Source organism: Diceros bicornis, chromosome 18, assembly GCF_020826845.1.
Source record: "Diceros bicornis minor isolate mBicDic1 chromosome 18, mDicBic1.mat.cur, whole genome shotgun sequence".
In the NCBI taxonomy this organism is placed as follows: domain Eukaryota; kingdom Metazoa; phylum Chordata; class Mammalia; order Perissodactyla; family Rhinocerotidae; genus Diceros; species Diceros bicornis.
In genome coordinates, this window is record NC_080757.1 from 62486450 (window position 1) to 62499506 (window position 13057).

Consider the following 13057-nt stretch of genomic DNA (forward strand, 5'->3'; position numbering starts at 1 on the left):
GGGGGATGGGGAGCCAGCTCAAAGTCCCCACCTCGCCGCGCACTGACCAGGTCTGCCCAGCCCACCCGGGCCTCATGCTCCGCTTTTGTAGGTTGTGTTTGGTCTCGTCGCCCTGCAGCTCACTCGTGTCGGCCCTTCAAACCGCTTCTCAGTGAGACAGGACACAGATGAAGGCCTCTCGGCCAGCTAAGAAAAGCATAACTTTAGTCCTTTTGGGAGTGGAGGGGGGTTGGGTTGGGGAGCTCAGCTCAGATTTAAAAGGACAAGAAGTGGTAACCCAGGACCTAGGAGCTTGGGTGGCACAGACCGCGCCCTGAGGCCGAGGGGGCCGTCTAGGGGGAGATGGTTATTTTTGCTTTTTGAGGTTTAGTACTTCCTGCTTGGAAGTTCAGGAACACATGGGGTTTGACTGAGGGACAGCGCCTCCGAAACCCTCCCCTTCCCCCCGGGGTGTGCCCAGTGGGGATGAGGCACTTTCCCTGTAGGTGATGGAGAGCAAAGGCCAGACCGGACTCAGGAAGGGCATCTCTGCTCTGCTAGAAGCTCGGCCATCCTCCCTAACTTTGCCTTCTTCAGAAGGAAAAGATCCTCACGGTTCACCTAAGACGGTGATTTCTCAGGACGTGGTCAAAGCTGCTTATGATCCACAGGCATCACAGGTGCAAGCAGGAGCATGGAGAGGACAAGAGGATGAGAGCGAGTTTAGTGAGCACAGCTCCACGCAGCCGTCTGATCCTGCTGCACCGTCAGCCCCATGACGGGGTTGGGGCACAGGGTCATGGCCCCCACAGTGGGCTGGGAACCAGGCCGTGAGCAGGCCCTGCCCACCGCACCCCGCTGTCTGCAGCAAGCCCTCCATTCAAGCGCTGGCGACAGCGTCCCACCCCCCGCCCTTCAGAGAGGCAGCGCAGGCCCTTTCTCAGAAGGTGCTGGAAACAGTATGTGGTGGCCGTGCTGCCTTTCCCTCCCGCAAAGTTCAACATGGGTGCCGGCCTGAGCCCCGGGGCACCAACCATGAGCTGGGGCTGGGACGAGGGTCCGTCCTTCCTCCTACCTTTGGACCTTTACCCACCTGCGCACACCAGTTAGTCCCGTGGCGTGTTGCCTCTCTTCCAGGTGAGGGAAGGAGGTGTCAGAGGCTGGAGTTGGCCTCCCAAGTCGGGCTTCATGAGGAGTCTGGCCAGGCTTCTTGCTTTTAGGGAGACAGTGCACAGAATAAGAGAGACAGGTGATGTTCAGAACGTGGCTCACATGGCCTGAGCCATGGGCTGTGAGGAGCAGACCCCCAATGGCCAAGGGATGCTGCTCAGGATGCCCTTCCCCGAGGACCCCTCAGAGCACTGGTCACCCCGGGGCCCGTCGAGTGAAGTTCCGCTGGAGTTAAAACCCCTCATTGCTTCAAACTCCTGTCGAGCACTGACCATGTACAGGGTGTGCAGGGCCCGAAGGTGAGCCCGACACACCTCCTCAGGGAGCTCAGTCTAGGTCAGGCCAGGTACTGCCTGCTCCCCATCTGCCCAGCTGGGCAGCACCACCCTCACCACCACCCTGAGGATGGGAGGAGCTGGACCGAGAGGAGACTTTTGCAGGGTAGAGATGGTGGGGGCCGGTGCAGAAGGGACTGAGCCTGGACCCAGCAGATCCTGCACCCAGAGGGCCACCTCATCTCCCTGCCTCGGTCCCTGTCTGTGCCCTGCTGTGGCTGTGGGGCTGAGACTCTAGAAAGGGTCAGGAGGGACCGTGGCATGGGCAGGCTGGGCGGTCGCCAGGGAAGGGGACTGTGGACATTCAGAGGCTGGTCACCAGGGAGATGGCAGCCACTCTGCCCGCCCTCGGCCAGACTTGAAAGAAGTGAGAACAGACAGAATTCAAAGATGCCAACAAAAGGGCTTCCTGTTGACACCCACAGACTTTAACTCCTTTCTCCTCTGTACCCTAACGCTGGTGCCTTGGCCAGGCACTGTGTCCCCCAGGGAGACAACCCGACCACGAAAAAGCAAAACACGCCACCAGCCCCCAACTCTGCTATTTGTCTTTTAAAAATTGGATTTGAAATCCTGATCCTGCCTCACAGGCACCAGCGCCAGCCTCGTGGCCCCTACAAGCCCTGCAGGTTTTTGCTGGGATTAAAAGTGAAACTGAGCCACTGTGGACGCTCCTTAGTCAGTTTACTAAATTCCATGCAGAACTCTTCACATGCACGCACACACGCAAACACCTGCCAAACACATGCATGCACACGTGCACACTCGCACACGAACACACTTATTTGTGCACACGCACACACATAATGCACCCCCATGCACATGCTCACGCACACACGTGCATGCGTACAGACATGCGCACACATGCTCACATACGCACACACACACATGCACAGGCATGCACCCGCAACACCAAGGCAACACTGGGGAAACACACCAACTGTGGGGCAGGGTCAGGAGGGCAAAGAGGAAATCTCTCGTTTTTCTTGCGGTACCTCCAGAACAATTCTTTTTTTCAATAAGTGTATTTACTTTCATAGTTAAGAGGTATGATTTAAAACATTTTTGTCAACTCTAGGCTCAATCACAACTTTCTCCACCTCGTTTTCTCTACGACACATGCAAAGCTGGAAGGCAGGTGGCTGCTCGTCAAGGGGGTGATGGGAAGGCGCCACGCCCCAGAGGTGTGAGGTCAGGACCCAGGGCACCCAGAGTCCGACGGCCTCTCCAGGCTCGAAGGTAAAACAGACACCAGCAGTTTCTCGTGGCTGCCGCCACTGGTCTGGGGTGACGGGGTCAGGACTGGACAGTAGGGTGCACAGAGGGAGGGGAGGGTCCGTGCTCCCGACTCACAAAGGAAAACAGGGACTTCACCCACCCCTGAGCCTATGTGTGCACCGCCTGGGCCACCCCACAGTCCCTGCGGGGTCCACGCTGTGATTTCATCAAGTCCATTTACAGATGCGGAATGGGTGGATCAAAGCAAAGATGGTCTTCCCCAAACAACACACGCAGAATGTGCCAGAGGTCATGGTGGGTGCTGCATCCCTACCAGCCACGGACCTTTCACGCACCACTGGATCGGCTGGATAGCATGGCCCAAGTGGCAAAGCAGCTCACCTGACCCGTTGCAGGGCGTTCTTTTGTTCTGGGCCCCTCTCAGAACCAGCAGCTCTTCAGGTCACTCAGTAACAGGCTGGAGTAGCACGCTCAAAGGAGGATGTGTTGCCTCCAAAAGCCAAAGGGGCCCCTAAGCATTGTGCCTCCTTTTCAGGTGTAGGAGGGGCCGAGTGCAACAGCTCATCCTTCACCTTAGAGAGAACATCTCCTCATGCCCGACACACTGGACTCTTAGAAACTTCACAGGGGTAGAGGGCCCTGAATTTTAATCGATTGATCCCTCACCCTCTGACATGCATATGTCTTACCAGGAAGTCTAGGATAGTTGCCACCTGCTGTTCACTAGTTCCAATCAGCACAATGTCATCCATGTAGAGGACCAGGGTGAAATCCTGCAGAGGGGAGAGGTGAGCAAGATCCCTGTGGACTAAACGGTGACACAGGGCTGGAGAATTGATGCATCCCTGAGAGAGGACAGCGAAGGTATATCTCTGGCCTTGCAGTCGGAAGCAAGCTGCTACAGGCGGCCTTATGGACAGGGATGGATGAAGAGGCATTTCCAGGTCAATAGCTGCACACCAGGTACATACCAGGGGGTGTGCTAATTTGCTCAAGCAATGAAACCACATCTGGAACAGTAGCTGCAATGGAGTCACCACCTGGTTAAGTTCACCATACTCCACTGTCATTCTCCAAGATCCGTCTGTCTTCAGCACAGGCCACAGAGGCGAGTTGAATGGGGATGCGGAGGCAATCACCACCCCTGCACCTTTTAGGTCCTTGATGGGGGCACTACTCTCTGCAGTCCCTCCAGGGATGTGTATTGCTTTTGGTTTACTATTTCCTAGGTAGACACAGTTTTAGTGGCTTCCACTTGGCCTTTCCCACTATAATAGCCCTCACTCCACAGGTCAGGGAACCAGTGTGGGATCTGCCAGCTCTGAGTGTGTCTATTCCAATTAAGCATTCTGGAACTGGGGAATAAACACAGGATGGGTTTGAGGACCCACTGGACCCACTGTGAGATGGACCTGAGCTAAAACTCCACAGATCACCTGGCTTCCCTGAGCTTCTACGTCTGACTGAAGACGTTTTGGGTCTCCTGGAATCAATGTCAGTTCAGACTCAGTGTCCAGTAGTTCCCAAAAGTTCTGATTATTTCCTTTTCCCCAGTGCACAGTTACCCTGGTAAAAGGCTACAGGTCCCTTTGGGGAAGGCTGGGAGAAGGATTAACAGGATAAATTTTCAGTAGTGTACTGGGGTCCTTCCTTAAGAGGACCCAGCCTGCCCTTTATTCAAGGGGTTCTGGGTCTGTAAATGGTCTCTAGTCTGGGAATTGTGTAAAGGGCTGTGACTCTCTGTTTTTATGATTCAGGTTAGACTTTTGTTCACTTGACCTAGAACTTCTCTGCTTATACAGATCAAGTAAGAATCAGTAGGCTTCCTATCCGTTTCACCTCCAGGAATGCCATGATTAACTAGCCAAGGCCATAGGTCTGTCCAGTCAGGCTCTTCTGGTCGCTGCTTGGACTCTTCTGTCCGTCACAGTCACTGTGCCTGCCTTGCCTTTGGCAGTTGGGTGACACCAGTTGGCCCCTGCCACCCCAGGGTTCAATTACCCCCATTGAGTTTAGATTTCCCAGTTGAGCAGCTGGCTGTGGTTCCCCCTCTTAGGTCTGGCCTACAGAGAAGAGCCATCGCAGAGTTCTCAAAGATGCTGGGGCTCACTCACAAATTTATTTCTCAAAGTACTGGTGAAAGATCTGTCTTCTGGACCCCCAGTGTGGGCAAGTAGGTCTTAAATGACAAATCCACTCTAATATTCTAATATGCCTAAGCTTTTGAATCCCTTTCTCTACATTAAACCAAGGCAGGTCTGGCATTTCTAACCTGCTCCCTGGGGGCCACCTGTTGGTCTATGTTTCAACCAAGGATCAGAGCCCTTCCTAACCTGCTGAGCTGCAGCATTAACACAGAATCCCTGCTTAGCGAGCCATGTCAACATTTTTGGATTTGGCCTGATCCAACTTTATCTTCCTTCCATCATTATCCCACACCCTCAGTATCCATTCCCACACACCTTCCCCGGACTTCTGTCTGTACAAATTAGAAAACTCAAGTAGCTCTTTCAGGGTGTAGCACATCTCCTCATGGGTCACCTTCCAGGGTCTGCTGGGACTTGAGTCTAGTTATAGGTTGTGGAAATTAACAAATGAAACAGTAACTAAACTGGAGTCAAGATGGCCTGTAGGGGGAGCTCTCACACCCTATCACACATGGTCAATGCCACCAAGCAGGAAGAGAGTACACTTGCATCTCCAGCAGGAAGTACAACTTTACTACTGAAGGAAGATTTCTCTCCCCTCCCAGGAACAGCTTAGCCAATGAGAAACCCCACAGCTCAGCCAATGAGAAACCCCGCAGCCCAGCCAATGAGAAATGCCACAGCTCAGCCAATGAGAAATGCCACAGCTCAGCCAAGAGAGGCTGGTGTCTCCCTGAACTGATACTTTCCCCCAATGCACTCTCCTTTAGAACAGCCCCTCCCTACTCCTTTTCCCTGTAAAAGCATCTCCCTTCCTTTGTTCTCTGGGTTTGCCTGTGGTTCCCCATAGCATGCACATTGTGAATTGCAATTATTCTTTTGGCTATTCCCGAATGAACTCATTTTGAGATAAAATAACAGGCAAATTTGCTTTTAAAGTTGACAAGGTCTAGAAGCAAAGAGCGGGGGTGGGGTTGGGCCCTGAGGAGAATTGGCATTGTCTTACATGGCAACTGCCTCAGAGGGGCCATTACCTTTTCCTCAATCAATGCAGGATTAATGCCTCAGGCGGGAGTGGGGAGCGGGCTGTGTGGTGATAGGTGCCGAGGGGTGGCTGTGGGGTGAGGGGCACAGGAGTGAAGGGAGCTGTGGGGTGAGGGGCACAGGGTGGGGGGCTGTGGGTTGAGGGGCACGGGGGTGGGGAGCTGTGGGGTGAGGGGCACAGGGTGGAGGGCTGAGGGTTGAGGGGCATGGGGGTGAGGAGGTGTGTGGTGAGGGGGGCTGTGAATGAGGGGCATGGGGGTGGGGGGCTGTGGGGTGAGGGGGGCTGTGGGGTGAGGGACACAGGGGTGAAAGAAGCTGTGGGGTGAGGGGCACAGAGTGGGGGGCTGTGGGGTGAGGGGCACAGGGGTGAAGGGAGCTGGGGGGTGAGGGGCACAGGAGTGCAGGGGCCATGTGGTGAGGTGCACAGGGGTCTTCCCCACCCGCATCTTCTCACTTACTTGGATCCTCTCATCACCTTGGCCCTGCTGCCAGCGCCCATCCGATAGGGTTCTCTTGAGAAACGTTCTAATCACCGAAGGAGTGCACTATGACTTCGCAGACTAGAAGAATGAGTTCGCAATGATATCAAGTCACTGCCTGGTTGATCTCGCCTATGTCCAGTTTGGTGACCTCAAGTGTAAATGTCTGGAGGCCACCAGTGACCCTCCCCTCCTCTCATCATGCCATCTGCCCCACCCTCACATTCACCTAGCACGGGGTCCCAGCACCTGTCCTTCCCCCGACCCCTGCCTGTGCCCCCTCGCCCACTGACTCCATGGTCTGTCAAGCCCATGTGATGGCCCCCTTGGACTCTCCCCAGGCCCCCAGGACCCCCACTCCACACCCATCCCACGCAGGGTTCTGGGACCCTCCCTCTTCTAGCCTGTGAGCCACCCTCTCCTGGGCCCTGGGGAAGGTGAGGCTCACTCGGCTAGTGGGATGTCCCACTGCCATGTCGGGAAGGACCGCCGACTTAGCGAGGTGACCCCCACCTGACCTCCAAGGCCAGCTTCGTCTGCTTCTCCTGGTTCTGGGTGGTACTGTCCCCTACTCCTCTCCGTGCTCCAGGGCCCTCAGGCCTGTTCTCAGCCCCTTCAGCAGGGGGCAGCCCCGAGCTGTCTGGCCTGCTGTGGCCTCTCACCAGGTCTGGGCGAGAGGGACAGGAGGCCAACTGCACGGGTGGGGACAAGGCCCCACCTGATAGGCTCCAGATGAGGGTGTTTCATAGCTGCCCCACCTGCCCATCTGGGCTGAGTCTCTGAGGTATGGCCCGGAACTGACCCAGGGAGGGCCTGTCCCTGGGGCTCCCAGCCAGGACCATGGAGGGCTGAACCCGGTCCAGCTGGGCAGCTTGTGGGCAGTGACTGTACCGTGCACCGTTCACTCTGTCCTTCACCCGTGTCCCTGACTCATGCAGGTTCCGTTGGGGCCGAGGTGTGCCCAACACCTGTGGGGCCTGAGGGGGAGAGCTCAGGTGGGCCTGGGCTCGTCTAGCATGGGCCACGCAGCCCCCGGAGCCTCTGCAGGACCTGCCTTCTCCTTTTGTCAGGGCAGGGAAGGGGATTTTACACCTTGATTGCTTGAAGGCCCAGAGTACCATGTCACTGTTTCTGCTTCAGACGCCCAGATTCCTGGGCTAACAGACATTGACAGGCCACCATTTAGGGGCGCAAGAGCACAGCCGGCTAGACAGGGACTCCCTTACCCCCGCGTCAGCAGATCTGGCTGAGAATTCAGATGGATGTGAATGGGTGGTTAGCTCAGCACCCCCAGGGCCTCCTGCCAGGGAGGGTGGGCTCCAGCGCTGGGCTGCGGCACCCACCAGTGAGCCCCGGGAGGGCTGGGCTGGGCCAGGGGCAGAGAAAGGCTTCCACGTGGCAGAGCCCCAGTGGGGGGCTCTGTTCCTTATACTAGATGTTTTGGGGAAAACTGGGAACATGTGACCTCAGACGTTACTGTACTGAAGAATCTTGTCCTTCCCTGAGGCTCTGTGCTGTGCTAATGGTACCGTGGTGGTGGTGTATGTCGTCCTGGTGGCAGGCGGCTTCTCCTCAAGTATTTAGGGGCAAAGAGTCATGTTCTCTGCAACTTTCAAATGGTGCAGTGGAAAACATATGAATGTGTGTGCACAGGCAACACACGAAGATGTGGCAATGCTAACAGCTGGTGAATTGGGGGGCACATGGAGCTGGGCCCACTGTGCCTGAACTTTCATGCTGCCTCAGACTTTTCAAAATGCACAACTGGGACATAAAACGGTAATTGCTGTATCAGACTCTCCCCTCCTCCCAGAGGCAGCTGGCATCTACGTCCTTCCCTCAGAGGCTGGTTCAACCAGGCAGCTGAGTTGGGAGCAGGGCATGGGGAACACATACTGGAAGGGCATGGGAGCACGTTCTGGGAGGGCACGGGAGCACCTATGGGAGGGCACGGGAGCACGTACTGGGAGGGCATGTGGAGCACCTACTGGGAGGGCACGGGAGCATCTACTGGGAGAAGTGAGCCTGGCACAGGGTGAAGATGTGGAGGCTGAGGCCAGCACCTTTGCACAGAAGTGGGCTCTCTGGGCCTGGCCCCCAGCACCACCCCCGGCAGCCAGGAACCTGCCTTCTGGATGTCACAGGCTGGAGCCTCCTAGTGGGGGGACCATCACAGCCCAGCTAGGGGATCTTCGATGACAGGCTGTGTGCAGCCCCCAGTCTGCTGGGGGCCCTGTGAGGCCTGGCCTGTGGCAGCGCTGCCAGGGACAGAGGCGCTGGATTGAGCCTGGAAGGCATCCCAGGAGAAGTGATGAGTGAGCTGGGCGAGGAGGAGGTGGTTAAACCGTGGACTGCATACACTCACTAAATACGTGGTGCAAGGTTTTTCTGTGGTGCTGATTGTCTAGTGGAGGTCTGAGCCCAGCCCAGGGGGCTCAGGGCTGCCCTGTCTGGTTTCCTCATCTGGGATCCTGCTCACCCAGGAGGTGGGGTTGGCCCGCTGCGCAGGCTTGGGAGGATTGTGTGTGGCTCAGAAGAGGTGGGCCTGGGGGTGTGGAGGGCTGGGCTGCAGTGTGGCAGGCAGGCTTTGGGGGGATCCTTAGCTCTACCCTCCTTCAGGGCAGAGTGGGAGCCATCAGCCCAACATTATTGCTCAGGACCCTGAAGCACAGACTGGGGTGGACCCGGCTTCTCCAGGGCCCGGCGCCCGGTGGGAGGGTTCTGAGGGTCCCTGACAGCTGGGGCACATCCCCCTCCTCAATTCCAGCCCCTGTGCTTGGCTCTTCCTTCTTACATCTTCTCCTGGGCTAGGGAGGGATAACCCAGCTCCCAGCCCCTGGGGTCTGTCAGCTCCTCGACGACAGAGGTCCAGACACCCAGACCAGCCCAGGCCAGGCTCAGGACATGGTCACTCATGGTCTCAGCTTCTGTGCATCTGAGTGGCCACATTTGGGGTCTACTCAGATGCCAAGCCATCACCTCCCTGTACAAATTCACCTGCTACTGCAGTCAGTCCCCTCCTGAGACCAGCCCATGGAGGTCAGCGGGCCCTTCTTCCCTGTGGGGTGCTGCCTCAAGGTTGGGGACCCTTCATCGCTGTGGGGTGCTGCCTCGAGGTTGAGGGCCCTCCATCCCTGTATGGTGCTGCCTCAAGATTGGGGCCCTCCATCCCTGTGAGGTGCTGCCTCGAGGTTGGGGGCCCTCCATCCCTGTGGGGTGCTGCCATGAGGTTGGGGGCCCTCCATCCATGTGCCGTGCTGCCTCGAGTTTAGGGGTTCTCCATCCCTGTGGGGTGCTGCCTCGAGCGACTCGGAGTACAGAGACATTTCTGCTGGTTCAATGGCTGTGGGATCACCACAGCTCACCACCCTGAGGCCCATGGTCCGTTCACAGCTAGAGTGAGACACTGCCCAGGCCAAGATGGCCCAAAGTGGCTGCTGCAAACAATGCCAACGATGATGCAGGGATAATCATACCACCGGAGTCGTCTTTCACTGCTGAGCCACCTGCCAACCCTGGGCGGACACCACCCAGTGTCACGCACCTGGCCAGCCTGCCTGGACTCAAAGCCCATGCCCAGCACGTGGCCCCCACGGCCAACTGACAATTCAGCTCCCAATCTAGCTGGCTGCCCACTTTCTCCCTCCCACTTTTCTCTGACGTACAGACAGCAAAATGTGCCAGCAAATTGGGTTAAGGAGGTGTTTGGTGAAGGTTATTGGGCTGAGGCTGGCTGGCACTCTCCTGCTGCTTCACATCGTGATTACCTGTTGCTCACTACAGTTGCCAAATGTGAAATTACAAGTGTTTGCTCATGATCCATCATTTCACCACAATTACAATAATTATGTCCCTATGAGAAGGTCGGCAAAAATAACCCAGAGGGGAAAGCAGCGTGGCAGCAATGACGCGGGGGCCAGGGTGGAGCGGGCAGGCACAGGGTCCAGCACAGACTGTTCTCGGCAGGTGGGCCTGCATGTTTTCACAGGAACCACAAAGGGGTGAAGCAGGGGGCATGGTTGGCCGACGCGCTGAAGTTCAGTTCAATGCCAAGAGAAAATTTCCTGCACGTGTTTGGGAAAAACTTTTAACGTTTTTTGGAAGTGTCCAGTTTCTAGAGGAGGAAATTGATGTTTCAATGGGCAGATTCAGGCGACTGGGCATTTTGAACAACAGAATGTCCATCAATACACATTGGAAAACCTCAAGAGTGGGCAGAAAATCAGTGTTTACAGTGGCTGGGCTGAAGGAACTCACACTGTGGGGAGCACAGCGAGCAGAGGGCGGGGGAGGTGCCCCACCAGAGGCCAAGCCTGACGAGAGCCAGGATCGACATCTGCGCGGAGCCAAGGCTTGTCACCCCCACCTGACATGAGGCTCTGTGTGGCGACGTCAGGAACCGCACATCTCCCCAAGAACGGAGACCCCCTCCACCCTGCCGGTAACTGAGGCTCAGAAACAGACCCGACCCCACAGCCCGTGTGAGCCAGACCAGGGAGGGGCCACGCCAGAGCCCAGGTCCATCCACCACCCACATCAGAGGCTGGGAAAGGGTGTCCAGCCCCAAGACCCCACCCCAGCAAGTCTCCTTCCTCCGGTGATGGGTCCCTGCCGCACTTGAAGAAAAAACGCCTGCAGTAGACGAAACACGGGTGCCTGCTGTTCAAGCTGTAAAAACTCCCAGTTCAAGGACATACTTGGGAACCCGTAGATGCTGTCCGGTCATAACCATGGGTTGTGGTCACAGCAGAGGCCACTGGAGCTGCCACGGGACGGGGAGGGGGAGGGGAAGAGGGAGGGCCCTCTCTGCCTGGCCACGGCCTGCCTTTTCAGGCCCGGCCCAGGTCAGGGGCCGCAGCCCTGGAACGTATCAGAGAGACGTGCCCAGGAGGCGCCAGGTGAACATTTCTTGAGCAAATGGACAGACGGGGAGTGAAGGTTGACACTGACCTGAGCTTTGGCATGGACCCATAGGTCCAGTCACCTTGTATCACCACCCCCTCCCTAGCAGCCACCTCGTACGGCGCACTGAGTTGTGCTGTGGGCCCTGCTGTCATCACGGAGCCCCGTCACTCTGCCACCCGTGCCGTCAGTCCGGTCTCATGGGGCCGTGAAAGGTACTTGGGCTGGACGGTGGGGGCCCAGCTCCCTTGGCTGCTGTCACCAGGGTGGGGACATGAGCAGGCTTGGAGTGCAGCTCTGCCTTCGAAACTCCAGCAGGTTCTGCTGTCGCACTGGCCTTCGAAAAGTCGCTGGGGCATTCGGAGACCGTGAATGAAGGAAGCACCCAGGTTTTGCTGGGACGCCATGATACCCAGCTCCTTTCCCACTCTGGGTGGGGGCGGTGGCCGCTGTGGCCCCTTCCTGGGTTTAACTGAGAGAAACGCTCACTGAGAGGCGCCCCCAGGCATCGTGGACCAAGATACCTCAGGGTTCTCTTCCCCCCTGGGAGGACCCATACTGTGATGGGCAAGGACTCTTTTGGTTCACAATCTCGCTGTGGTTTCTTTGTTCCCAGCTGGACCCTAGGTCGTGAAGCCAGGTGGGTGGTTGCCGGGCAGCCTCAGATAGCCAGGACCCACTTCATCCTGCTGGCCCAGCCCCAAACGTAGCATGTCCCCAAGAGCCTGACACCACAGGCACCAGGAGTCCTATCCTGGGTATGCTTCATTTGCAGGTGGCTTTGCAGGCTGGGGCAGGGGGGTAGGGGTGGGGGTGGGGGATGAGGTCAGCAGCCCCACGTTGCCGGGTGCAGAGGTGCCCAGGAGGCCTGGAGCATTTCTGGAGCATAAACATCCCCAGGAGCCAATGAAGCTACAGGAACCAGTTCTGCAGCTGGGGCCGCACCCTGCAGCTGGCAGCTTGTCAGAAGGAGCGAAATCTGGAAATTCCTGCTTTAGGAACCCTCCAGGAATCTGGAGGTACCTGTGTCCCCAGAAGGGAAGGCCTATCACAAAGACTGGGTCTGAGAGCAGCAAGGTCAGGCCTTTCCCAAGATCCTATCGGGTTCTTCCAAGAACACTGCCAGGCAAGCACGATTACCTTAGCTTTTGTTTTTTAATAGACTTAATTTTTTAGGTTTACAGAGAAACTGAGCAGACAGTAGAGAGAGTTCCCTTATACTCCCTCCCTGTCCCCTAGATTCCCCTATTACTAACATTTTGCTTAGTGTGCACAGTTGTTGCAATTGACGAGCCAGTGTTGATATATCATCAACTAAAGGCTGCAGCATTCACTCTTATGCTGTATGTTCTACAGGTTTTGACAAATGCACGTCCTCCACGCACCATTGTACTGTCCTACTTTTAGGGAAGTGGACTTGGGCACAGGTGCTTTGGCAGCCTTCCAGGTCACAGAGCCCTGGGCCTGGGATGGGAACCAGCTCTGTGCTGCCCTAGAGATGGCCTCTTCCCTTTGGTCCAGCAGTCACTGGGGGTTTTGAAACCCTGACCAGGTCACTCAGGCCGGTAGCACTCAATCTCTGCGTTTGCAACATGAGGGTGTCCTAAAGCTGCCCCCGCCCCTTCCTCAGTGTGCAGACCTGGACCCTGACAAGCTACGTGGCCCTTCAGGATGGACGGGCCTGGCGGGGCTGCTTACAACGCGGGGACGGTGCGCTGGGTTTCTTTAACACCTGCGGCACCCTGGGTAAGAGGCGCTGCTG